This window comes from Sapajus apella, unplaced genomic scaffold (genome assembly GCF_009761245.1).
Source record: "Sapajus apella isolate SASKATOON/1434 unplaced genomic scaffold, GSC_monkey_1.0 scaffold9, whole genome shotgun sequence".
Taxonomy (NCBI): domain Eukaryota; kingdom Metazoa; phylum Chordata; class Mammalia; order Primates; family Cebidae; genus Sapajus; species Sapajus apella.
The window spans coordinates 33,944,429-33,971,549 of record NW_022436949.1 but is presented as its reverse complement, the minus strand read 5'-3'; the positions used below and the strand labels follow the sequence as shown (position 1 = coordinate 33,971,549).

The 27,121-nt window shown below is 35.9% G+C and overlaps 1 long non-coding RNA gene across 1 annotated transcript; it reads right to left on the bottom strand.

The window, feature by feature from the left end:
- LOC116551349 lies at window positions 1–27,121 on the bottom strand. Its single transcript, XR_004268871.1, has 3 exons — window positions 27,013–27,121; window positions 8,582–8,678; window positions 1–50 (listed from the first exon to the last, which is right to left on the bottom strand). It is a non-coding gene; the product is annotated as an uncharacterized LOC116551349 (long non-coding RNA).

Sequence of the window (27,121 nt, the reverse complement as noted above, 5' to 3'; positions counted from 1 at the left end):
TTCTTGTGTCAGTTTGCTGAGAATGATGGTTTCCAGGTTCATCCATGTCCCTACAAAGGACACAAACTCATCGTTTTTTATGGCTGCATAGTTCCATGGTGTATATGTGCCACATTTTCCCTGTCCAGTCTATCATCAATGGGCATTTGGGTTGGTTCCAAGTCTTTGCTATTGTAAACAGTGCTGCAATGAACATTCATGTGCATGTGTCCTTATAATAGAATGATTTATAATCCTTTGGATATATACCCAGTAATGGGATTGCTGGGTCAAATGGAATTTCTATTTCTAGGTCCTTGAGCAATCGCCACACTGTCTTCCACATGGTTGAACTAATTTACACTCCCACCTACAGTGTAAAAGTGTTCCTATTTCTCCACATCCTGTCTAGCATCTGTTGTCTCCAGATTTTTTAATGATCCCCATTCTAACTGGCGTGAGATGATATCTAAATGTAGTTTTGATTTGCATTTCTCTAATGACCAGTGATGGTGAGCATTTTTTCATATGTTTGTTGGCCTCATATATGTCTTCTTTTGTAAAGTGTCTGCTCATGTCCTTTGCCCACTTTTGAATGGGCTTGTTTGTTATTTTCTTGTAAATCTGTTTTAGTTCTTTGTAGATTCTGGATATTAGCCCTTTGTCAGATCAGTAGATTGCAAATTTTTTTTTTCCTATTTTCTTGGTTGCTGATTCATTCTAATGATTGTTTCTTTTGCTGTGCAGGAGCTGTGGAGTTTGATTAGGTCCCATTTGTCTATTTTGTCTTTTGTTGCCAATGCTGTTGATGTTTTAGTCATGAAGTCCTTGCCTATGCCTATGTCCTGAATGGTTTTGCCTAGATTTTCTTCTAGGATTTTTATGGTGTTAGGTCTTATGTTTAAGTCTTTGATCCATCTGGAGTTAATTTCAGTGTAAGGTGTCAGGATGGGGTCCAGTTTCTGCTTTCTGCACATGGCTAGCCAGTTTTCCCAACACCACTTACTAAACAGGGAATCCTTTCCCCATTGCTTGTTTCCGTCAGGTTTTTAAAAGATTAGATGGCTGTAGATGTGTGGCGTTGCCTCCGAGGCCTCTGTTCTGTTACATTGGTCTATATCTCTGTTTTGGTACCAGTACCATGCTGTTTTGATTACTGTAGCCTTGCAGCATATTTTGAAGTCAGGTAGTGTGATGCCTCCCATTTTATTCTTTTTTCTTAGAATCAACTTGGCTATGTGGGCTCTCTTTTGGTTCCATATGAAGTTTAAGGTGGTATTTTCCAGTTCTGTGAAAAAGGTCATTGGTAGCTTGATGGGAATAGCATAGAATCTATAAATTACTTTGGGCAGTATGGCCATTTTCACGATATTGATTCTTCCTAACCATGAGCATGGAATGTTTCTCCATCTGTTTGTGTCCTCTCTTATTTCATTGAGCAGTGGTCTGTAGTTCTCCTTGAAGTGGTCCTTTACATCCTTTGTTAGTTGTATTCCTAGGTATTCTATTCTCTGTGTAGCAATTGTGAATGGCAGTTCGTTCTTCATTATCTAAAATTTTTAACTTTCATTTTCAAGCTACTTGCTTATTTGCTCACAATTTAATATATTTTTCTAGACAAGTATTCTAAATAATTCAGAAATTTAAGAGGTAAACAAATAATTAGCTGACAATTTTCTTCACATTTATTTTATGAAAATACAATCATGCTTCCTCCTAATAGCTAGGCTTAATTAGTGTTATCTGTATTGATAGGGCGTAGCTTCAAATAGTCTTCTTTGATATTAAAAATAGAAATAATAAAGACTCTCTTGTTCTTTCAATTGCATTTTTAGTATTCTGCTGAATGATTATTTGATTCTTTTTGTTTGTTTGTTTTAAGATGGAGTCTCACTTTGTTCCTCAGGCAAGAGTGCAATGGTACCAGCTCGTTCACTGCATACTCTGCCTCCTGGGTTCAAGCGATTCTCATGCCTCAGCCACCCATATAGCTGGGACTAGTGATGCCCGCCCCCACACCTGGCTAATGTTTGCATTTTTAGTAGAAATGAGGTTTCGTCATGTTGGCCAGGCTGCTCTTGAACTTATGAACTCAAATGATCCACCATCCACAGCTCCTCAAAGTGCTGGGATTACAGGAGTAAGCCATCTCGCCCAGCTATTTGATTCTTGCATTTTTGTTGACATCACTTATTCATGTGCCTTTACCATTACCTTCTTTTTTGTAAAAATTATATAGAAGTTATTCATGAAAAGCACTTCCGTTTCACACAATTTTCCAGATCATTCTTCATGATATGTTAGATCACACAAATGTACAGATTTTTTTTCTATAACATACTCAAATCTACCAATCACAGACCTTAATTTTTTGTGTGGCCATTTTGTCTAGAATAGTCTTTCTGTGAAAACAGAAAATATTCTTTCTATTTTCTTTAAATTGTAGCATGTTTGTTTTACAATGCTTAACCCATTTGGAATTTATTAAATTGTGAGGTGGGAATCTATTCTGTTTTTTAAATTAATGTGTTTGTACTTTTCTTTAAGTAATACTTTCCTTCTATATTCCTATTATTTAGTTAGTTTTATTTTTGTGCTTCCTAAATTGAAAACTTAATTAATTCATTTTCAGATGTTGAGCTCTGGTACTATTATTCAACCTGCCATTAGACTCTAAATATGCTATAGTTCTGGCTAAAATTCTTCTTGAAAATAGAAACAATACTTAAGATTGTGTGTGTTCAACATAAGCTTAATTTCCAAGGAGTTTCATAACATTAGTTAATTTTTTATTATTAACTAATAGTAAAGTAATCATTTAGAATAAGTGAAATGATTGCTATCATTTATATGCATTTTAATGCATATGGCAAGAAAATATCTGCACGATTTCTACTTTAGTAATTTATTGATATTTGTTTTGTGGTCTCAATCATGAAAAGTTGTATAAACATGTATTGAATCAAAAATCAGTGTATTTTCTCTTCGAAATGTATTTAGCAAACGTGTTTCATTTTCCTTATTTGGCTCTTTTTCTATTCCCTTTTCTAAACAACTTCTTTCAGCTGTACTCCTTAAAAACATTCAACATTTAAATTATACTAATAAATTCTGTTTAACTAGAGTTTTATCATTATATACTATTTTGAAATCAATTTAAAAATAATTATTTTAATTTCAGTTTATAATAACTGGTTTCAATGCTCAATCAAAGTTATTCTATACTGTAGCCTCTTGATTCTTCCCAATGTAACATCTATTTTTCTACCCTCAGGAAGAGTATGTAGCTAGTGTTTTAAAAATTTCAAGATGCATTTTGTGTATGTCAAGATATATTTCTGCAGCTTTTAAATTCAGAGGCACAATTTTGCTAGCTAATTATAGGTCACATTTGCTTATTGCCTAAATTATTTTTTCTTCAGGCATACAGTATTACAGAGAACTTTGAGACCATCCTGATTTTTTTTTCCTTTTAGACTATCAATGTTCTTATTTTTTTTTCTATTTAAATAAAATGGATATATATGACATTGTTATATTTGAAAATTGATTTTCCTGGATTTTGCCATCCTATCATATTATTACTAGCTTTTGCATAGGTCAATTGCTCCTATTTCAGTTGTTATTGTATTTTTCTTAAATCTCAACTACCAAAAGCAACATTATATGTCTTTCACAAATATTTACTGCTTTTTGTCCTTTTTACAAACCTTTCCCAAAGTCCTCTGCATCAGAGAAAAATCATCAAATCTGTCCTAGGAATCACTTGCTTAACTTTCTGCAGAGACAACTTTGCTTTTTGATGGCTATAATAAATATCAATAATTTGATTTTGTGTGTATTGGCTTTATAGCAGTTTTCCATATCTTTTCCAATTCTTCTTACCTGGTTCCTTATAAAATGTTCTATTATCTTTGTTATCTTGTGGTTTTATGTTGCTTTATAGTGTTTTTTAAAATTCATTTTAAAGTGGCTGGGCGTGGTGGCTCACGCCTGTAATCCCAGCACTTTGTGAGTCCCAGTCGGGTGGATCACAAGGTCAGGAATTGAAGAACAGGCTAGTCAATTTGGTGAAGCACCGTCTCTACTAAAAATGTAAAAATTAGGCAGGTGTTGTGTCATGCGCCTGTAGTCTCAGCTTCTTGGGAGACTGAGGTAGAAGAATTGCTTGAACCCTGGAGGCAGAGGTTGCAGTGAGCTGAGGTTAGGCTACTGCACTCCAGCGTGGGCAACAGAGCAAGATTTCTTCTAAAAAAAATTATTTCAAAGCAAAAAGCAAATGTTTTCAAATTTTTTTCTCTCTATCACCCATCTTCAATGTTTCCTCTCCTTTGCTAAGGTTACAGGAATTTTAATTGACTCCATATAAAAATTGTATGTATCTGTATTCTGTGTCCTTGGTTTGGGGGTTATTTGTATTGTTTTGGTTTGTACTGGTTTTTCTTGTTACTCAATTTAGACATGGAATGAACTCCAGATCTAGGGCATGAGCTATGTAATAATCTTCCCTTTTTCCTGTTATCTGACTGTGTGCTGTAGCAAATTTTTTTCTGTATCTTATGCAGAGAAGATTTGTAATTTATATAATAATTTTAATAATCCAAAGAGTGAGTATAGGTGTTAAAATTCATGAGTCTAATCAGGGGAATATTATGTGCCACATTGCAACTTTTGAATTTCTTCTTTTAGTTAAACCAACAAGCAAAGTGCATAGCATAGTGGAGAGTTCACTCTGCCTGGATGTGAAGCCAAACTCTAGCATCTAGTAGTGTAGGACCTTGAGAAAGTTTCCTCTTTTCCCTCTGCTTACATTTCTTTCTTTTCTTTTCTTTTTTTCTTTTTTTTTTTTTTTTTTTTAGACAGAGTTTGACTCTTGTCACCCTAGCTGGAGTGTAGTGGTGCAATCTTGGCTCACTACAACCTCTTCCTCCTGGGTTCAAGCAATTCTCCTGCCTCAGCCTCCTGAGTAGCTCGGATTACAAGTGCCCACCACCACACCCAGCTAATTTTTGTATATTTAGTAGAGACAGGGTTTCACAATGTTGGCCAGGCTGGTCTCAAACTCATGACCTCAGGTGATCTACCTGCCTCAGCCTCCCAAAGTGATGGTATTACAGGTGTGAGCCACCACACCCCACTGCTTACATTTCTTAATATACTAAATGGGGATAAACATAGTGAGTTACTATATCATTGCCCTATCGCTTATATTTGAGTTAATATGCATATGTAAACTGCTCAGAATAGAATCCACTTAGAAAAAGTGCATTTATTTGTCATTATTATAATTATTTCCATTATTAGCAATACTATTAGGAAGAACTAAGCATTTTTCTGTTTCTGATCTTTGGTTTCATTTCTGTTAGTTGGCAAGTTCAAGATCACCCCTATATCTGGGGTTCCTTTTCAGGGTTAAGCTCTTATCACATCACAAGGACTTTGCTGGGCCTAGCTACATGTCACCTCAGGGACTATTCAGTGCTTTTGCCAAACACTTCTTATTTTAAAAACAACTATGAGTTAATTCAAATAATGGTCTTCTCCTCTTCTCCACTACCTGTGTTCACTTCCTGATCTTATCACTTTAATTTATTTCAGTGATGTTCTTCAGGGTTGTGTAACACTTACTTGTTAGCAATGTTATATTCTTTTTTCCTGAGAAGCCACACATTAGGGCTTTCAGTTCATTAATGCAGGAGATAGGAAGAATTTCTCAGTTTTTGACATATAGACAAATGGCACTTTTATATAACTTAGCACAATCCTAGAGTGTTCAGTGTTTTTGTTTTCTGTTTATATTACATATAATGCCATGGATATATGGATATGGGAAAGGGAGCAATCAGTGAAGAGTTCAGTTGGATACTGTGTCCTCCACGTGACCTTTTTGTCCAAAAGTCAGAACAAATGTAATCATGTATTACTTTATATTTCTAAATAGAGTATCAGGAATGTCCCATTACATTGTTTTCCAACGGAATATTATATTCTCACTATTATATTTTTTAGTTATCCTACTTACCAATCCGTTTAGAAAATGTTTGCTATTTATCTAATTTACGCAGTGACTGAAAAGGCACTAGATTAACTGATCTCTCTCCAGTAGAGAAACATTCATATATTGAGGGTAGGCAACCAATATAAGCAAATATTCACGTGCAAGGCAAGCATAGATTGAAACAGCCCTTAGAGGAAATAAAACTAAATGTTCTAATAGAGAGTAAGGAGGGATTTAACTACTGTGTTCAAGAAGCTTTCTTCTCTGTGTTCGAGAAGCTCTATTTCAGCCTGTACTTCAGGAGTTATAAGAAGTTGGTGCTGTTTATAACTGGGAATCTGAGAGTTGGAGGGAGTAAGCTCATTTGAGGAGGTGTAGACTATAGCATAGAGTTTGAATTGCTCAGCAGTTTAGCTGTGATGTGGAAGAATTTTAAGCAAAACTACTTATAGTTCTGGTTTGAATTTTGAACAGATCACTCCGCTTGCAGCTTGTGTTTCTATAAAGTATATTACGTACTGAGGAAGGAGATAGAAGCAGTTAGACCTCTTAGGAGACTTACTGATGAAAAAAAACACTAGACAGGTTTAAAATCAGTTTTTATTATATAACTAAATGTATCTGACAACATGTAGATACTTAGCTTCCTACCGGTACGTCAAGCAAGCATGCCTCACATAAACAGCAATTTAAATAATTATCTTTGTCAGAAATCGACTAATATTGCTTATATTACTTTCTTTGCCTTTTTTTCCCTAATTTGTTTTCTCTTTATTTCCTTTTAATATGCAGGCATAATCTTGGAAAGACAAATAAGCAGAACCTCATTTTTCTTTTAAACAAAATGTGACAACTTATGCTTACAATAATAGAAAACAATAGATTCAAAGAATAGTCATTGGTACACATCAAGTGTCCTTTTAACCATTGATAAGCTTTTCCTATTTTAAGTAAAAATATTATTAAATGGTACTTTATAAAGGTACACAAATTAATTACCCAAAGAAAATCAATACAACTTGATGTACCACCTGCGTTTACAGACTCTGCTGATTTCTAGTGTTTTGGAAAACACTATTGTTAAAAATAAGAAAACTCTTCTTGCTGTATTTTTCATGTTTTTACCACAAAAGTGCTCTCCTTTTTGTTTTTTATTTTTGAAAGAGAAGCCTGAAATTTTGGTATATATAACAAATAGTAATCATTAAATCAGTCCTTATATCTTTATTTCCTAAAGTAAATTTTGCTGCATCATAGAGCATTTTTTATGCCTTTGCTTGAATTTTTTCTAGAAGAATTACATCTATGTTTTCAAATTTTGCTCTTGCATTCTCATAATACATTCTCCAGGGTAATGTTTTTAAAGGATGAATCTGATAATATTCCTCCCTTGCTTAAATCCTGCCATAATTTGCCATTGTAATTAAAATAAATCGTAAATCCCATAATAGAGTAATTTCTACCTCCCCAACCTCATTAATCATTATGCTTCTCAATTAACTATGATCCAGGGATATTAGCTTGCTTCTTGCCTGTTTCTTGAACACTTTCAACCCTAATCCAAGTTCTTTGTTAACTGAACTCTTTCACTCAGACTGAAAGTGTAAAAATTCTGCAGTGACAGCTATCAGGAGGTTGGCCACTCAAGGAAGAAAACTTAGCTTTAAGGTGTACCTAAGTGCTAGCTTTTGGTGTTACATTACTCACCTAATGCCCACAGTCCTCTGTATTGGCATTTTCTTTATTCTACAAATATGTTCATTTATATCTTTATTTGAATGACATCTTCCCAGAGGGACTTTCTCTTACCACCCAAGTAAAGTAGGCACCACACTCCATGTTCAACCTATCCTAGTACCTTTTTTTGTTTCCTTCATGAACTTATTAATAGCTACATTTGTATTATTCTATTTACTTTTCCGATATCCTTATTTCTTGTCCTACAACAGGGAAAACTCAATAAGCATAGAACATTGGTCAGCCCGATGCATTAATATATCCACAGCATTGAGGAAGGGGCTCAGCAGGTCTTATGTGCTTAATAAATATTTGTAGAGAGTTGAATGGAAGACGGGAAAAAATTCAATTGAAAATCACATTGTTTAATTGGACTTGGCAATTTCTTTACAAATATACATCCAGATCAGAAGTGGGCAGACTTTTTACCTGTGGGCTAGTCATGTCTGCAGCCCAATTTTGTATATTCTTTTTTTTTTTTTTTTTTTTTTTTTTGAGATGGAGTCTTGCTGTGTTGCCCAGGCTGGAGAGCCGTGGCATGATCTCAGCTCACTGCAACCTCTGCCTCCCAGGTTCAAGCGATTCTCCTGCCTCAGCCTCCTGATAGCTGGGATTACAAGTGAACACTACCACACCCAGCTAATTGTTGTATTTTTAGTAGAGATGGGGTTTCACCATGTTGGCTAGGCTGGTCTAGAACTCCTGACCTCAAGTGATCCACCCACCTTGGCCTCCTGAGCCACTGCACCTGGCAAATTTTGTATATTCTTGAGAGCAAAGAATAATTTTTACAATTCCAAGTTTAAAAACAAACAATGAAGAATATAGGGCAGATAATATGTGGCCCAAAATGCTTAGAATACTTACTGCCTGGCCTGTACAGAATGAGTATTCTTGATTAAGTCCTCACTGAACCAAAGTGTTCTCTGAATAGATTTGGATTATGTTCTGCTTCAATTTCCTCCTAAGAAAAAAATAGAAAATTGGATTGAAAAACCCTCTTAATTTCCTTTCATTTTGACTACTGATAGTTCTTCAGAATGGAAAAAAATAAATAAATGTAGTAAACCACACCTACTTTCCTCATTTTTCTAGAGGATGGGGTCAGGAATGAGAAAGTATAAGTGTAAATAGGTATGAGAATTTATAAAGGGCAATACAAAAAGCAAGGCCTTTCTCCAAAACAGCTGAAGACATGCAACCACTGCCTTGAACTTCAGTGAAAGAAATACATCATCAAAAGACTACTCAAGGAAAATGAAAATCTCTCTTCATGAATCTTTAACACATACGCCCAAGTTGTCAACATATAAATAAGATAAATATGAAAAAGTCAGTGTTCAATTATAATAACATTTTCATGTAGGTAAATCATGGATCTAATGTAAGTCTGCCTGCCTTCTCAACCTGGCGCCACCAGTTGCTAGATGTTTGTCTCTGAGCATGCTTATTGTCTCTGTATCTCCACTTTATTCACCTTTGAATTACTAATAATAGAGTTTCTACCATTGAGAAATGTCAGAGGATGAAATGAGTTAAAATTTTTAAAGGGCTTAGACAATGATTGGCACAGCATACATACTATGAAATATTGGTTAAGTCAAAGAATTTCAGTGCAGATTTATTTCATTTTTTGCATATTTATTAGGTAATAAAATTTCATGGTAAATAAAACAGTGCAGCAATCAGATTTTCTCATATTTCTGTGACATACATGCCTAATGGAGGTTTCATAAAAATTAACCTTATATTGAATTCTACAGCTCATTCACTGTGTGAGATGATATATTTGAAATAATTTTATTATTGTTAGAAAGAAAAGCTCTGCCTTTTCATTCCCATAAATTTCAAAGTGAAAACTTAATTTTACTTTCAAAATGATTTATTTTAATACAACAAAATAAAAGAGAATAAGCAGGCACTTACTGGTCACAATTGCTCTTAACCATTTAAGCTATAGGAAGCATGACAAAGAACAGATTCGTAAAATATATTCAAGGGAGAAAATTTCCAATATTATAAATAATAATATGTTATAAATACTGTTTCTGCTTCTTCTTTGTTGTTATTGCTGTTGTTTTTAAATCCTTATCTGGCTTTAAAAATAAAATAGTAAAATAAAGAGTATACTCAGCAACAGAATAGTCTATCTGGACTCTTTTCCTTTTCCTTCCTATTCCTAAACATATTAGCTTAACTCTGCAGTCTGATGATGCCAAATTTAATTTCTACACCCGGAACCCCCATTTTTACCTGTATGTCTAACTTCCTTCATGACATTTCAAATTTAACATCTCCAGAACCAAATTCTTAAATTTTTCCCTAAAGTCTTTTTTAGTTTTGCACATAATACTCCCTAGTTGGAATATTCTTTCAGTTTATCAAAACAAACACTCTAAATGCCATCATAGAGAAGCAGCAGAATCCTGTTATTGAGAACTATCCAGTGGAATCAGACTGCCTGGATTGGAATGCACGATCTGTCAAGTATAAGCATGTGACTGGGGCAAGATACAGTCCCTCTACATATCTTAATTTTGTCATCTGTAAAATGAGAAAAATAATGAGTTCTACCATTATTTTTCTAATGCTATATTTTCTTTATGAAATTAAATTAGATAATACAAGTAAAACACTTAAAACAGTGATAGGTTCATCACTGTTTTTGTTTTTTTTTTTTTTTGAGACGAAGTCTCGCTCTTATTACCCAGGCTGGAGGGCAATGGCGCGATCTCGGCTCACCGCAACCTCCGCCTCCTGGGTTCAGGCAATTCTCCTGCCTCAGCCTCCTGAGTAGCTGGGATTACAGGCACGTGCCACCATGCCCAGCTAATTTTTTGTATTTTTAGTAGAGACGGGGTTTCACCATGTTGACCAGGATGGTCTCGATCTCTTGACCTCGTGATCCACCCACCTCGGCCTCCCAAAGTGCTGGGATTACAGGCTTGAGCCACCGCGCCCGGCTCATCACTGTTTACTAATATTTATATCCCTTGATTCATTTCCTTCCCTCATAGCCCACATCATATCCATCAGCAATTCCTGTTGGAAGTACCTTCTTGAAGGTACCACAGAAACTCACAACTTTTATAACATCCTGTGCCATTTTATTGTCAAGCAATAGCCTTTTACCCAGGCTTTTTCTTCCACCCTTAATCTGATTAGTCTCCTCTGGTCAAAACTTTCCAATGGTTTCCATATTGATTTTGAATAAAATCTGCAGTCATTATAATGCTAACAGAAAACTACAGAGCTAGGTTCCAATTGCCCCTCTGGTTATACCTTCTACTATACCTTCCTTTAGCTCATTCCGCCTCAGATGCATAGACCCCCTCCTGGTTCGTAAGTCCTCCTGGCACACTGATGCCTCAAGGCCCTTGCACTTGCCCTTTCCTTCAACTTTATTTACAAGACCCATTTTATTTCCATCTCCTTAAGTGATTATTCAAAAAAAACCTCTTCTCAATGAGGTCTCCATGACTCCTTTTAAATATTACACCACACACAGACACACACATACACGTGTGCACACACACACACACACATACACACACAAACACACATACTCACCCCTACCCTAGCCACCTTACTTACCTTGTTCTTCTTGGTGACATTCATTACTATTGGATACATTATATATTACAATTTTATATTTGATAGTGTTCATATTGTCCAATTAGAATATAAGCACCATGAAGGCAGTGAGGTTTGGTTGGTGTTTTTGTTATTGTTGAATTCTTTTCCTGATCTATTTGCAATGCCTTGCAAACCTTTGGTACAGTATTTAAAATATATATAACAAATAAATGAATGAATTAGTAGTCAAAAGGCAATCTATAAGTTTATTCAATAATAATATATGTATTTACTATATATAATTTACTCTTTCTATATATATACATTTAATATAATTACTACCCAGTAGGGCCTAGGACTTGTTTTCACATATCTCACAATGTGCTCTTGAGAGAAAATAGTAAAACATGCTAACATAGTTACACAAATGTCAGACAGCAGATTCTAGTAGTTGATCCATATTAGCTGTGCTAAAGCACACAGAAAATGCAAAAACATATTTCATATTTTGCACATACACATTTATATATATTTGTATATGTGGACCCCTTTCAGAGATGCATATATATTTTTATATGATAACAAATGACCTTTGGCTTTCAAAATTCTTTCTCCTCTCTTTATTATTTTGTTGTTTTCTTCTTGTTTTATCCATTGACACCACTGACACTTCTCCCACCCCCTGCCCACCACCAAATATCCCTCTGCAACAAGTTATGTGAATATTTATTTCTGTTGTAAGTAGCTTCAGGACAATAGAAAGCCAAAAATTTGCTCACTTAGAAGTTACAGGTGGTGAAAGGCAGGTCTGTTTCACTTTTATGTGTTATTCTATGAGAATAGATAGAAATTATGAGTGATCAGAGATTGCTATAAGAAGATTGAAGTACATTGTTAGAAACTAATTGTTGCCCAGGGGTTCCAGGTACCAAAATCTAAAATGCTCAAAGATTACAGACTTCAGATTCATTGGGGCAACATATGCAGCATCTGTCTCCCTGTTACAGAAAGAAATTTCAACTTTGTTAACTAACTGGAGCTCATATCATTCTCAGGAGATGTCTGAGCTATTCATCAAGGAAGGTGAAATGATCAGAATAAAAAGAACAATCATGATAAGATGAAACAGAAATTCCGGCAGGAAATAAAATCAAATGGAAATGGTTGAACATAAAATATAATATCAGGAAATTCACATCCCTAAACCAGGAAGATTTTATGTAGATGTAGCCAAGCTCTTCAGGGGCACAACAGTGGGCCATGAAATCTGACAGGAGACAGGTACCAAGTTCAGAGGCATGTTTCTAAAGCACATTCCTTGTATTTCCCTTATGTGTTGAAGTCTTAAGGTGGTTATTGAATGATCTATGTAGTGATATTTAATGTATAAAAATGTACATTGCTACTGTCACTAGATATAAGATTTTAAAATGCAGGAACTATTAAATATCTGTTAAATTATATGTGACTTTTTAACACCATTTGTCTAAGCAAACACACTATAGAAATCAAGACAAAAAATATTTTCACCATTATTAAAAGTAATGCTCCCCTATTTTCTTTGCTTTCACCCATATACATACACACATGTAGTTAACATACACATATCTGTGTTCACTCATTGATACATACATATATAGTGGTGTGTATAATATGACAGAGACTATTATCTATAGAGAATGCACACATTTGCTATGATATCAAAATTACTTCTGGAGTAAAAGTCCACAAAGCTTTATTTCAGAACAATGTTCCTCTTAGTAGGGAAGTTAGGGAGAAAAGGGCACAGTAAAATTCCAACTTCTATTTTCACCTCCTGCCAGGGAACAAGAACTAATATTTACTGAGTACTTACTATCTATCAAGCCTGTAACTACTACACCTGGTTTTGTCAATCAAGCTCCAATCAGGAAAGCAAAAGAAACAACAGGTAGTTTAAGGCAACTATTAATGTAAAAAGGTTCAACTAGTGTCGGAAAACTGGAAAAGAAAAATGAACACAGTTAACGCAGTCATAGTAACTTTAAGAAGCAAATACCACCTCTAAGGCTGGGAGAAGAAAGGTAAGAACTTGAGAACATTAGAAACTAGAAGCGGGGAGGCGTCCCATGGATCTGTGGCTCTTACCCCTGGGGGGATGGGGATGGCATTGTCTAGCTGGTGCCTAGAATATCAAAAAAGGTAGAATTAGAATTAGTAAAAAGTTGAAGGGATATTGTAGGGGCAATGCTTCCATCAATCCTCCCAGCTTTACCACTCGGTAGCTGTTAGTGGCATCTCAATTTAGCTCTATACATTACAAGTAGTTAAGATTATTGAAACAGATACTTTTAGATCTTACAGAATTATCATTTTGTTTCATATTTCAAAGTCTCATTTTCTTCAAAGCTTTCCTTTCTCAGCATCAATTCCCCACCACCCACCAGTGCAAACTAAATAGAGGGAGAGCAGACTGGAACATGATGGGAGTCAAAATCTGCTCCTTTCAGTGTCTCCTTTTCTTCCTATGCTTCCCATTCGGGTTGTGGAAGACAAGCTCTTGAGAGAAAACAAACATCATCTCTTTCTGTGACTCTCTGTAATAAATTTGAGGTCTGCTCCTTGCTGACTCATAAGTACCTTTCTATAGCTTCATTATGTATGGCTTCGGTGGACTGATGGTGGACTGATGTTCCTAAGACAGCCCTGCTGATAAAATCTGAATCCTAAGTCTTCTATCCAGGTATCAGTGGGTCGTTGACAATTCGAACAAATGTCTGACTGCACCAACTAGAAGTGCCATGTCAAATCAAGTGTCAAATTAAGAGACACTTGTTTCTTTGCTCTATGCTTGTTTTGACCCCCATAAACCTATAGTTACTCCCCTTTATGACCTAAAACCTTGAACTCTGTTGGGGAGAGGTGTATCAATTATCTGTGTCTTTGCTATTGTGAACAGTGCTGGGATTGGGTTTTGGTGGTAGGTGTTCTTGTTCTCCTTTCTCCTGGCTATCCTGCCTGCCAAGTCTGCTCCATATTTTTGTTCATATATGGAAGCCCTGAGAAGAATCAGCAAATTGGGTAGATAAGCAAATATTCAATGAGGGAGTAAAGATCAGACTCTCGGTGCAGTCTGTTAGAGATTTCATTATAGCTCCTCTTGATATTTTGTCCCCTTATAGAAGAAAATGTGGGGGAACTTCTTCTTTTTATCAGCTGTGCCCTACCCAAAGGCTGTCTCTAGCTCTTTATGTTTTTTTTTGTATTTCTCCTAATGCTATCCTACCCCTAAACCCCCACCCTCTTAAGGGCCCAGGGTGTAATGTTCCCCTCCCTGTGTCCATGTGTTCTCACTGTTCAGCTCCCACTTATGAGTGATAACATACAGTGTTTGGTTTTCTGTTTCTGTGTCAGTTTGCTGAGAATGATGGTTTCCAGCTTCATCCATGTCCCTGCAAAGGACATGAACTCATTCTTTCTTATGGCTGCATAGTATTCCATGGTGTATATGTACCACATTTTCTTTATCCAGTCTATCTTTAATGGGCACTTGGGTTGGTTCCAAGTCTTTGCTATTGTGAACAGTGCTGCAATAAACATTCGTGTGCATGTGTCTTTAAAATGGAATGATTTATAATCTTTTGGGTACATACCCAGTAATGTAATGGGATTGCTGGGTCAAATGGAATTTCTATTTCTAGATCCTTAAGAAATTGCCACACTGTCTTCCACAATGGTTGAATTAATTTACACTCCCGCCAACAGTGTAAAAGTGTTTCTATTTCTCCACATCCTCTCCAGCACCTGTTGTCTCCTGTTAAAGGACTGCCATTCTTTTTACACTTATTTTCATTCAGGTGGTGACAGAGGGGCAGGTTTGCTTCTGTGGAAATGATACTCCAGTATTATCTTTGGGATTTTAGCTAGCTCTAATAGCTGATCGTTTTCTAAACTCACAACATTGGGTCCTTCACACATTATGTTCTCAGTTGTGGATCTCACCCAATACAACTTGGTATACATTAACTTAGTTATCACAACAATGCACGAAGTATTCTTATTGCTCCATTCTACAACTGAGAAAGTTGATGATCAGTCTTAGTAAATGATAGATGTATATTTACAACAAAGTCATGTCTAATCAAGCTGAAGCTCTTTCTACTTAATCTGGGGGTATCTGGAAGAACTACCTCGGTCTTTAGAACATGTAAGGGGCCTATATTTGAACAGGTTGAAAGGGGTTCTAAATGAAATTATGACTACTGTATAGAATTCTTCCGAAGGGATTAACAGAAATGGTAAGTAATAATGCATCAATCTATAGTATCTGAAAGGCCAGACACAGTAGCTCATGCCTGTAATCGCAGCACTTTGGGAGGCCGAGGCGGGCAGATCACAAGGTCAGGAGTTTGAGACTAGCCTGACCGACATGGTGAAACCCCATCTCTACTAAAAATACAAAAATTAGCCAGGTATGGTGGTGCATACTGTAATTCCAGTTACTCAGGAGGCTGAGGCAGGAGAATTGCTTGAACCCAGGAGGCAGAGGTTGCAGTGAGCTGAGATTGTACCACTGAACTCCAGCCTGTTGACAGAGCAAGAATCAGTCTTAAAAAGTATCTGAAAAAAGTGAGTACGTTATTGAACACAGATTTTAATTTTGGCTTTTCTTAAAGATTTTCTTGAGCCAAGTAGTTTATCTCCTTGTGCTTAAGTTTCTCACTTGTAAATTGGAAAAAATAATAGTTTTTATTTAATAGGACTATTTTGAAAAATAAATTCATTATATGTTATTGTTTAGAATGTTGTGGGGCTCAGAATAAGCACTCAAATAATGCTATTATTATTATTATCAGTCCATTTATGTACAGAAAGCTTATGCTACTTGGGCATGCAGATGGAGTCCAGAGAATTCTTGACTCAGACTTCTTTGGTTCTATCTTTAAAAACATCCAACATTCTGTGAGCTGAGAAAAGAGTATCATCCTTCTATTTAGATTAAATGGCAGAATGATAGAAGCTTATGCCATGTATGCCACTGTCAATCATATTCAGGTCTGTATATATTTTCTTTTGCTCTGTTTAAGACTTTGGGTCAGTTTTAGGGACACTGCTTCAGCCTGTTTCTGTTACCTTGCTTGGTATAAATGTGGGTTGCCATGCTCTTATTTCACAGCTACTATCTCCACAATTTCAGCCCTTGCTTTCAAAGAAATTTTTGCAAGACTGCCAGTTGGAATAAGTAATTAACACTTCAGCTCAGCTCTGAAAGGGGAAAACAACTGTAGCATACAAACTCCTGCCAAAGTCAGTTCTCTCACCCAGAAACTGCCTGAAATACTCATCAGAGTACTTTCAATTTTGCTAAAAGAGAAAAGAAAGAAGGCAAAATGATCAAAATGGAAGTTCACCATCTTATCCCTATCAACCGTTAGACAAAATTAAGATGGAGAAAATGAGTGAACTGAAGCAGCATGTGTCAACATGGAAGGATCTCGCTGACGTTGTATTGAGTGAAAAAATAGCAAGCTACAAAAGGATATGAGCAATATAATAAAACTCCTTTCAAGGATTAAGAACAACCAAAACCATGCTATGTGTTGTTTTGTGATAAACATGTGATAACATTTGGAAACACCTATGAGACTGATGCCTACCAAATTTCAGATAAGTGGGAGGAGAGGGATAATGTGGATAGGGAGAGAAACACTTGGGACTTTGATTTAAACTTTATCTTTTTAATCTCGGTACCATGATTATAATTGTTATATGATAATTTGGACATACTTGTCTATTTCAAAATAACTAAATGAAAGTCAAGGTCACTCTCATTAAATAACTTTCATAAACACTAACTCTGAAGGAAAGGCTGCTGCAATGAGTCAACATATGTCTGAACAAACTTTCAAATTATTCTAAGGAACACTAGTGATGTTTCTGTTAACATATATCCCTTCTGTGTGAATAACTATTTAAGTTTCTCCCTCACTTCTGTTTTTTACCTCCATCATCATCCTTCTTGAGACTTGTATAGAGAAGAGAAATAGATCCCATTCTTACATATGAATCTGTTTTAAGGTGGGAAGTACCAGAAACACGTGTTTGGATTTTCTGTTGAGAGGTAGACAGGTTTCCTCTTTCATCTCCAGTACAGGATTTTGTTGTTTCAAAACATTACTGATCTATTAATTGGGGTTATCCAGAGAAACAGAACCAATGGGATGCGTATACATATGTAGGAATAGATTTATTATTAAAAATTTGATCACACAATTTTGGAGGCTGAGAAGTCCCAGGATGTACAGTCAGCAAGTTGGAGACCAAGGAGGAAGGCCTGTGGACCAAGAGAACTGACAATGTATTTTTAGTCTAAAGTCAGCAGCCTCAAAACACAAGAGCCAGTACTTCAGTTCAAGTCTCAAGGTCAGAAAATATGGGTGTCAAAGCTCAAAGCAGTCAGAGTGAAGGATTTCCTTCCTATTCATGGGAAGACCAACATTTTTGTTCTTGTTAAGGGTTCAGCTGATTGGACAAGGGCTACTCATGCTGGAAAGTCAATGCTTTCCTCAGTCTACAGGTTCAAATGTTAATATCAGCCAAAAACTTTCTCACAGACACACTTAGAATAATGTTTGATCATATCTGGGTACCCTGTAGTCCAGTCAACTTGACATGAAAAATTTACCATCACAACTACAGATAAATGTTTTTGTCTTTCTGTTATCTCTCAATTAGAAACAACATGTGCAGAGCAAATATAAGTCAAACCCAATTCTGGTTCTTTTTTTTTACTGGCACTTCGAATACATCATCAAAATTTGTCTTAAATATCTTCTTTATCTTATGTATTGAAGTCTGCCCACTACTGCTACTATTGCCCTCTCAAGGTCCTTGGCTTCTGGATATAATGATATTTGAGAAGTAGATAATTACTGTTGGCATGCATCATTACAGTATTGTATAGTTATAAAAAGAAAAACAGGCTAGAAGAATATATATCATTTACAAAGATCAAGCCAATCAATGATTAACACATCTCACCTCAAAGCAATAATGACAATTTCATAATAAAGCTATTTATTATGAAGAAAAAAATATGAATGTTAATTATATTTTTACTCCCTTGACATCTACCACAAAATATTCATCAGAATATTTGCTTCTTTTAGTAAACTATTTTAAAAATGTTAAGTTCCTTCAGCTTCTATGTTGTTTTGAATTTGAAATCCAGATTCCTTTTCAAAAATAAAGTAAGATTATAATGACAGCAAACAATATTCTAATAACACCTTGAAAGCACATTAATATATAGCATATTCTACCAAATTTGTTTTTTTTTTTTCTTGAGGCAAGGTTTTGTTCTGTCACCCAGGCAAGCATGCAGTGGCATAATCTTGGCTCACTGCAACCCCGACCTCCAGAACTCAAGCAATCCTTCCAGCTCAGCCTCCCAAGTAGCTGAGACTATAGGTGCATATAAACACACATGGCTAATTTTTGCATTTCTTTTTGTAAAGACAGGATTTTGCCATGTTGCCCAGGCTGGTCTCAAACTCCTGGGCTCAGGTGGTCCGTCTCCTTCAGCCTCCCAAAAAGCTGGGATTACAAGTGTATGTCACCACACCCAGCCTGTTGTTTTTAGTATTTAATACAAATGTGATGAAATACTTTAGAGCCAACCAGGCTCATTTTCTGTCTTCCTTTGATTAATTACATTTGACTTGATATATCAAATCATAATATCAAGCACATACATAAGTAATGACTGTTAGGTACTGAATATATTATAATTTTTCATAGCAAAAATCTTTGTTTTGCAATAAGAATATTATTTATTTCTACAGAGTGGTAAACCAGCCACAAGATAGAAGCAGCTTTTTTTTTTTTTTTTTTTGCTTTATATTGCTTAGTGTGATATATGCTAAATAAACTATGAAATGTTCATTTAATTTTATATTTGAAGTGTAGTTTTCATACAATATGATGGATATTTTGTGTATAGTTAGATAAACTTGGCAAATGTATACATTTTTGTAACTCATACCTGTATCAGAATACAGATAATTTTAATCACCTTGGAAAGTTCTTTGTGTCTCCTCCTAGCCAATTAACTCTACCCACTCTGGGCAACCTCTAATAGGATTCCAGTCAAATGTCATATAAAAAGAATCTTGAAAAATATTCCATTTTGAGTCTGACTTCTTTCACTCAAGTGACTCTTTTTGAGCTATGTCTATGTTGTTGCTGAGTGTTGGCAGTTTGGTATTTGAATTATAGAATATTATCCCATGAATGGGTCTACACTAAATAGGTGTTTACTCATTCTCCTGACAATAGCTATCGGAGTTCTTTCCAGTTTAGGGCAATTATGAATAAAACTACCATAAATATTATTGTACAATACTTTTTATAAGCACATGTTTTCATTTACTTTAGATAAGTACATAGGAATGAAATTGTGTGTCATGGAATAGATCTTTGTTTAACTTTGTACAAAATGGCCACTTTTTTCTTTTTCAAAATAGTTGTATCATTTTACATTCTACCGCAATGTGTCTGAAATTTCTGGTGGCTCCGCATCATTGACAATATCGAATGGTTCTTTTTTTCTTTAGTATTCTAAGGAATGGTATTTCATTGCACTTTTAGCTAGTGCTTCCTTAAAGACTAATGATATAAAAATCTTTTCATGTGTTTACTAGCCATTTACATTTTATTTCCTTTTGTAAAATATCAACTCAAGTTTAGATGATGATGTAGAAATAACTATTTCTTTATGGAAAAAGACAAATTTCCTGCCTAAGTCACAAATATATTTTATGATTTCTTCTAGAAGGTTGACTTTTTTGGGGGGGTGGCATTTAGCTTTAATGTCTACATGTTGAATGTTAAGTCTTGAATTCAAAATCATTCATCTAGAATCAATGTGTGTACTGTGTAAGTTAGGGTTCAAAGTTTTGATTTGTTTTGTTTTGCATACAGAATTTCATTTATTCCAACACCATTTATTGAAGGAATTTTCTTTCCCCATTGGATTATTTTAGTATTCTTAAAACAAGTTATTTGATCACATATGTGCAAACCTATATTTTAACTTTCTATTCTTTTCCATTGATCTATTTGCCTATCTTTTTTTTTTTTTTTTTTTTTTTTGAGATGGAGTTTTGCTCTAGTTACCCAGGCTGGAGTGCAATGGCGCGATCTCGGCTTACCACAACCTCCACCTCCTGGGTTCAAGTGATTCTCCTGCCTCAGCCTCCCGAGCAGCTGGGACTACAGGTGCACACCACCATGCCCAGCTAATTTTTGTATTTTTAGTAGATAGTAGAGACAGGGTTTCACCATGTTGACCAGGATGGTCTCGATCTCTTGACCTCGTGATCCAACCGCCTCGGCCTCCCAAACTGCTGGGATTATAGGCATGAACCACTGGGCCCAGTCCATTTGTCTATCTTTATGCTAACAATATACTGTCCTGTTGACTGTAACTTAATAGTAAAACTTGAAGTCAGAAAGAGGAAGTTTCTTTTGTCTTACTTTTTCAAGATTGTTTTGGTTATTCTAGAGTTTTTGTATTTCTAAATGAATTTTAGAAGCATTTAACTATAAAACAAAATCTGAGATTTTGTTTAGGATTATATTGAATTTATACAGCATTTGGAGCGGGGCACATGAACACTTTGGAGTCTTTTAATTCAGGAATATTGTATATCTCTCAGTTATTTGGGAACTTTTAAAAATTTTATCTTAGTCACATTTAATACAACTTTAAAAAAATCTTGAAAAAACCTTAATTATATATAATCTCAAATACTTTATATATTTGAATGCTATTTTAAGTGGTATCCTTTACATTTTATTTTCCAAATTTTTATTGCTAGGATATAGATATATAATTGATTTTGATTATATAACATTTCTAAATTTACTTATTGGATCTGGTAGAGTTTTATTTTTCCTCTAGCAATTTTAGGATTCTCTGCTTTAGGCATTCTTAAGCAGAGTGTTTTCAATTATGAACAATAAAATTTTATATTTCTGTCTTTTAAATCATTAGATCTTTTATCTCTTTTTCTTACATCTAGTACATTTAGAAATGTGAATGATACAAGTATGACCCCTTTTCTTTGCGATAGATCTTCCTGAGCAATCTTACCCATTTTTATGGTTTCAACTTAAATTTATATACAAGTTCAAATCCCGATTTTAAGCTTCAGAAACATATTTCTGTTTACTTATCACTAATCACCATCTATACATCTCAAATTCAACATCCCAAATAAATTTACTTTCAATTCCCCAAGATCCCCTTATTTCCTTATATTGAAGTCAATGTCATGACAATAACTCCAAGATGAATTCTTGAAATCAGTTTTAATATCATATTTTACTAACACTGTAATCCTTCACACAGACACTTTCATTCAGATATGGACACAAACTTTTGTTTGTTTGTTTTTGTTTTTAATTTTTTGAGGCAGGCCCTTACTATGTCACCCAGGCTGGAGTGCAATGGCGTGATCTCAGCTGACTGGAACCTCTGCCTTACGAGTTCAAGCATGCCTTGGTTACCAGACAGCTGCGACTACAGGCACCCACCACCACATCAGGCTAATTTTTGTAATTTTTGTATTTTTAGTAGAGATGGGGTTTCACCATGTTGGCCAGGCTGGTCTCACACTGCTGACCTCAAGTGATCTACCCACCTCAGCCTTCCAAATTGTTGGGATTACAGGCATAAGCCACCTCACATGGCCAGACAAAACTGTTTAATATACTCTCTTTCACCTAGTTCTAGGTAATCTTCAATACCCTTTTTATTACCTATTTTCAATGCTCTTGATATGATTGATTTCATTTCCTTGGACTATTGACTGGAATTAGATTTGCCTCTCAAACCTTTCTCCACATTACAGAGATTATAAATGCTGATTTTAAAATACAAATCAGACCATGTGGTTTTCTTTGTAGAACACCTTCCATAAACCCCATTTTGTATAGAATAAAATTCAAATACCTATGCACATGCATGTTTGCAAAGATAATAAATTTCTGAGACAAATTTAAAAATTCTTGTGGATTTGGATGTTGTATAGTATGAGGCACTGCATATCCTCTGCTTGCCCCTCTGGATAAGTCTTCACCTTCTTCCAGCACTGGAAATGGACTATTATGGTCATTAGACTCCTTGTCCATTGGTTTCCTGCTGAGTTTGTGTCTCAGTTAACTGAGGCTGCTGTAACAAACTACCATAAACTGGGCAGCTTATAAACAACAATAATTTATTTCTCACAGTTCAGGAGGCTGGGAATATCAAGACCAAAGCACTGGCAGATTCAATATCTGATGAAGCCTCAATTTCTAGACATCAGTCTACACTGTCACCTCATAAGGCAGAGGGGGCCAGCTAGTTCTCTGCCATCTCTTTGATAGAGGCACTAATCTCATTCACAGAGGCTTTATTCTCATGACCTATTCTTCTCCCAGTGGTCCAATGTCCTAAGACCATCACCTTGGGTTTTTGCTTTCGACGTGTAACTTTTGGGAGAACACAGACATTCAGACCATAACAATTTAGCTAATGAGTAGAAAGGTAACACTGTTAATAGGTATGTGATAGGATGTAGGGTGAGTTGGTTCATGCATGCCCCACCTTCATCCTTCAGCCTGACTCTTCCCCTCACCTTAAGGCCCTTGCCATGCTTTCCCCTACATATCACTTGTCTTGGGGTGCAACAATGTTTATATGGGTTGCCTCTATCCATTAGTTGCATGTTTACATACATTATTTCTTTATTGGGTGCTTTTCAAATTATTCAATTTGGGGTGGGGAGCATTTGTTTGTTTCCATCTATGACTATGACACATGTGAAAGTAAAGGAAGGACATGGAGAGGAGTTGAAGATGATTTCAAGGGTTTGCTCTTTTGTTTGTTCTTAACATGAAACGGAATATTGGTTGCTCCCTGTATAAAGACACGAAAAAATACAATATCAGGTCTGGTCCAGAGTTGGCGTTTCACTTCTTCACGTCTATCTCCATACCTAGATTTATCTCATCTCATTTTCTCACTTCTTCCTCAGGTTCCAACCATAGCAGGCTAAATATAGCCATATTTTTTCCATGCACCATATTTTTCCATAAAGTTTTCTTTGTCTTATATCTTCTCTGAATAGTCTACTTAAAGTCTGTTTAAATCACACCCTGGCCTCTGACACTGGTCATATTTACCCTTCTCTCCATTTCATAGCAAATTAAACATATACTTCTATGACTATTTTTCTATAATTCAGCCTTTACAACAATTATCCAAACTAGATGGGAGTTTATATTCAAGAGAAAGACAAACATAATATTGTATATGTATAAAGCCAGTACTTAACCAAATTGTATAACCAGTACAAAACAAAATTTTTAACATGTAAGAGTCATTAAGTAAAGATTGACTGAATATTTCTATGGGTAAGTAAATATATAGATGGGTTCATGCAATACAGTTTAGAAATATTTTGTGGGCCTTGAATTATTAAGTTGGTCATTGATTTGGAACGACTTGACCAGCAATGTCAAACATTTTTACCTGTTCAGTTTAGTACAGATGCCTTAGTTGAAATAGATACACACAAATGGAAAAGTACTAAATTTTTGAATTTAAAAATAAAATAGGAAATTGATTGGTCTGTGAGGGGGGAACTAGGGGAGGGACAGCTGAGGGGTGAGGAGTTAGGGAGGGATAACATGGGGAGAAATGCCAGATATAGGTGACGGGGAGGAAGACAGCAAACCACATTGCCATGTATGTACCTATGCAACAATCTTGCATGTTCTTCACATGTACCCCAAAATCTAAAATGCAAAAAATATATATAAATCAAACAAACAAAAAAACACTTAAGGGAAGTACATCATAGTACTGATGAATCAGAAGATCGTGCATTTTCATAAAAGTCTGAAATGCACCAATACCCAAGGATGATACAAGGACTAAAATGGCATAAGTGGCAAGGGTGAAAAGTGAAATCAGATTCCCAACTGATTGTGTTCAATGAAGCTCTCATGTCACTACAGTTCCTGGGACGGATGTCAACTTAGTTCATTTTATTCATATCCTTAAACTACTTCTAAAGTTTAGAGTCAGACACTATTGTGCTTGAACTGTTAGCTAACATTTTAGGCAGTAGGTTACATGTCTCATGAGATCTATCAGTGCCAATTTTCTCAAAGATGATAACAGAAAAATGTAAAGTAAAAAAATAATTGTATATGAGGTTATACCAAGAGTATAATATTCAGAAAGAGAAACTTTGTCATTATACTATAACATCCTATTATAACAATCCTAAATGAGCCTTTTGTTTTGATTTTATTGTTGTTACTATTGAAAGCCTATATATTTCAAGTAACTCGAGTTACAAAACTACATTTGGATAAATGCTCTTTTCACTGACCTGCATAACCTAAAGTGATCAGAAGAAATAACATAAATGGAAACCAAAATTGCAAATTATATACAAACTCAAAGATAAAGCTAAAATCTTTCACAAACCACAATTGACACAATATAATTATCAATCACGTTGTGGTAACAGATGTATAGATTCACGACTTTTATAGTTGAAAATTATTATAATGTTATATATTTTAAAATACAAATTATGTTTCAATAATATCTAAGAGGAGCAGACCCTTTGAGTTAATTTAAACATTCCTAATGATACAGAAATTATTAGTTCATTTTAACCCAGCCAGTTATTAGAAGTTCTTCCTTACTATTATGGCAACATTTGTCTACCCACTGCTCCCTTCATGGAATTCTACAGCAAATCTTATTTTTCAGATATGTAATAAACCTTTAAATATTTGAAGATAGATACCTCTTCCTAAGTTTTCCAGAGAAACATCCTGAATTGTCCAATTATATTTTGGTTTGGAGATGATCACCATTCTGACCACCATCACCAGGGCTTATTAAGTTAACAATCTTGTTTAAAAATATATAGATAGATAGATAGATAGATAGATATAGATATATACACTGAAGTGATTGTAACTTGCTCAGATTCAGTGTTTTATGACTTGTCTAGTATAAGGGTTATGAAATAACATTAGTAAACAGAAGTTAACCACATCATCATTTTTAGTCTAGTTATTACATTCTATCTAATTATTCAAAAATATGTCTATTAGATGTGGGAAACTATATAGTTATTTGAACAAGGAAAGCTTAATATAAATCAGAATCAACTGTAACAGGAGGTTGGAATAAGGTATTGGTTAGTAAGGCATAGAGAGCAGTAAAGAGAAGTGCAAAGAACATGAGAGCACAGATAGAAGGTACAGCCACTACTTTCTGGATTGGGTTGGAACACACCAGGCAAACTTGCTACTTCCTGAGGACTTAGACCCAGTCTTTTGTAGAAGAGAGCGTATCATGGCTCTCTGAGTATCACAGAGGTTTCTGTAGTTATCTGATGGCAAAACTGGCAGAAAATCTGCTCTCTGGGGTGCCAGAAAAAGCTACTTATGGGAGCATGTCTCAGTGGTGGTGCTTTACTCCAAAACCACCCAAGAAAGAGTGTTAGAGGAATCTGTTAGCCTCTGAGTTCTGTTAGCTGCCTACTAAATAATTTGGATGATGGTACAGATGCTTGCATTATGGGAGCCTAGACCTAGAGAAAGAATACAGGTTCTGGAGAAACTGCCTGTTTTGCAAGAACCAAGCACTGAAGAAAGCCATACATGCTGCCGGTGTGCAGTGCTGGACAAGGCATTCATTCCACTGAAGCCACCAGAAAAGCCCCTTGGTGCTGAGGGAATGTGTTCTCTTTCTGGGTCCACGAGGGAGTGTAGTTTTAAGGGCAAGAATTTCCCAGCACCATGCCCCCCTCCCTTCCATCTCCATCCAGGAGATTTAACAGTTTCTGTTTTAATATTTGCGGGCGCGTGAAACGGTCAAAGTTAGTCACTCCAACAGAAGTACTAAGGAATTCCTTTCATTGGCCTGGGGTCTTAGAAAAGGTGGGGGTCCCTCCCAGGTTAAAAGTCCCCTTCTTCCACACCCCTTCAGAATCCACGTTTGGATCCCATTCCATGAACACTCCATTCCTGGAAGCCGTTTTTCCCTCTCCTGGATTTTCCCTCTGGAGTCCCCTTCTGCACTCACTCGTGGAAGCCTGTCTTCCCCTCCTAAACTCCATCTCTCTCCAGCCTTCCACTCAGTGTGGAAGCTGGTTTCCTCCCCTGGTTTCCGTCTTTCTGGATTCTCTCACTCAGTGTGAGAATTAGCTGTTTCTCTCGCTCTCTCGCTCTCTCGCTCTCTCTCTTTCTCTCTAAATAAATCACATTCTACAAACACTTTCGAGTCCGGCATTTACTGAGCACTCCGCTGTGGTCCCCTCTTTCATTCTTAACAGGACAGGAGACCAAGAACCTAAAGAAACATGCTCTCAGGGAGCTGAGGTCACCCTGAGCCCCTATGTTACATTTTGTTGATCCAGCCAGGAGAGGGGTCCACCAGAAAAAGGGGTACAGCCAGAAGAGGGGTACAGCCAAGAGAGGAAGACTTCAAAATTGTGAGTAAAGCCAGCCCCATTCTGTCCTGTCTCTTTAAGAACACCTGAAGCAGGGCTTTGCGGAACCAGAACAGCCTCACCAAGCCTTAGAGGCGCAACCCAGCCCGTCTTAAGCAGTGTGGACCAGCCAGAATTAAAAGCACAGTTTTTTTTTTTTTTTTTTTTTTTTACCTTCAAGCTCTCTCTCTGCTTTCCCGCTCCTTCTCTATCCTTTGGATATTATCTCTGGGACCAAAACCTGCAGGAGTCTGTGGGGCAGAGCAGGCGAGCACTGCCCCCA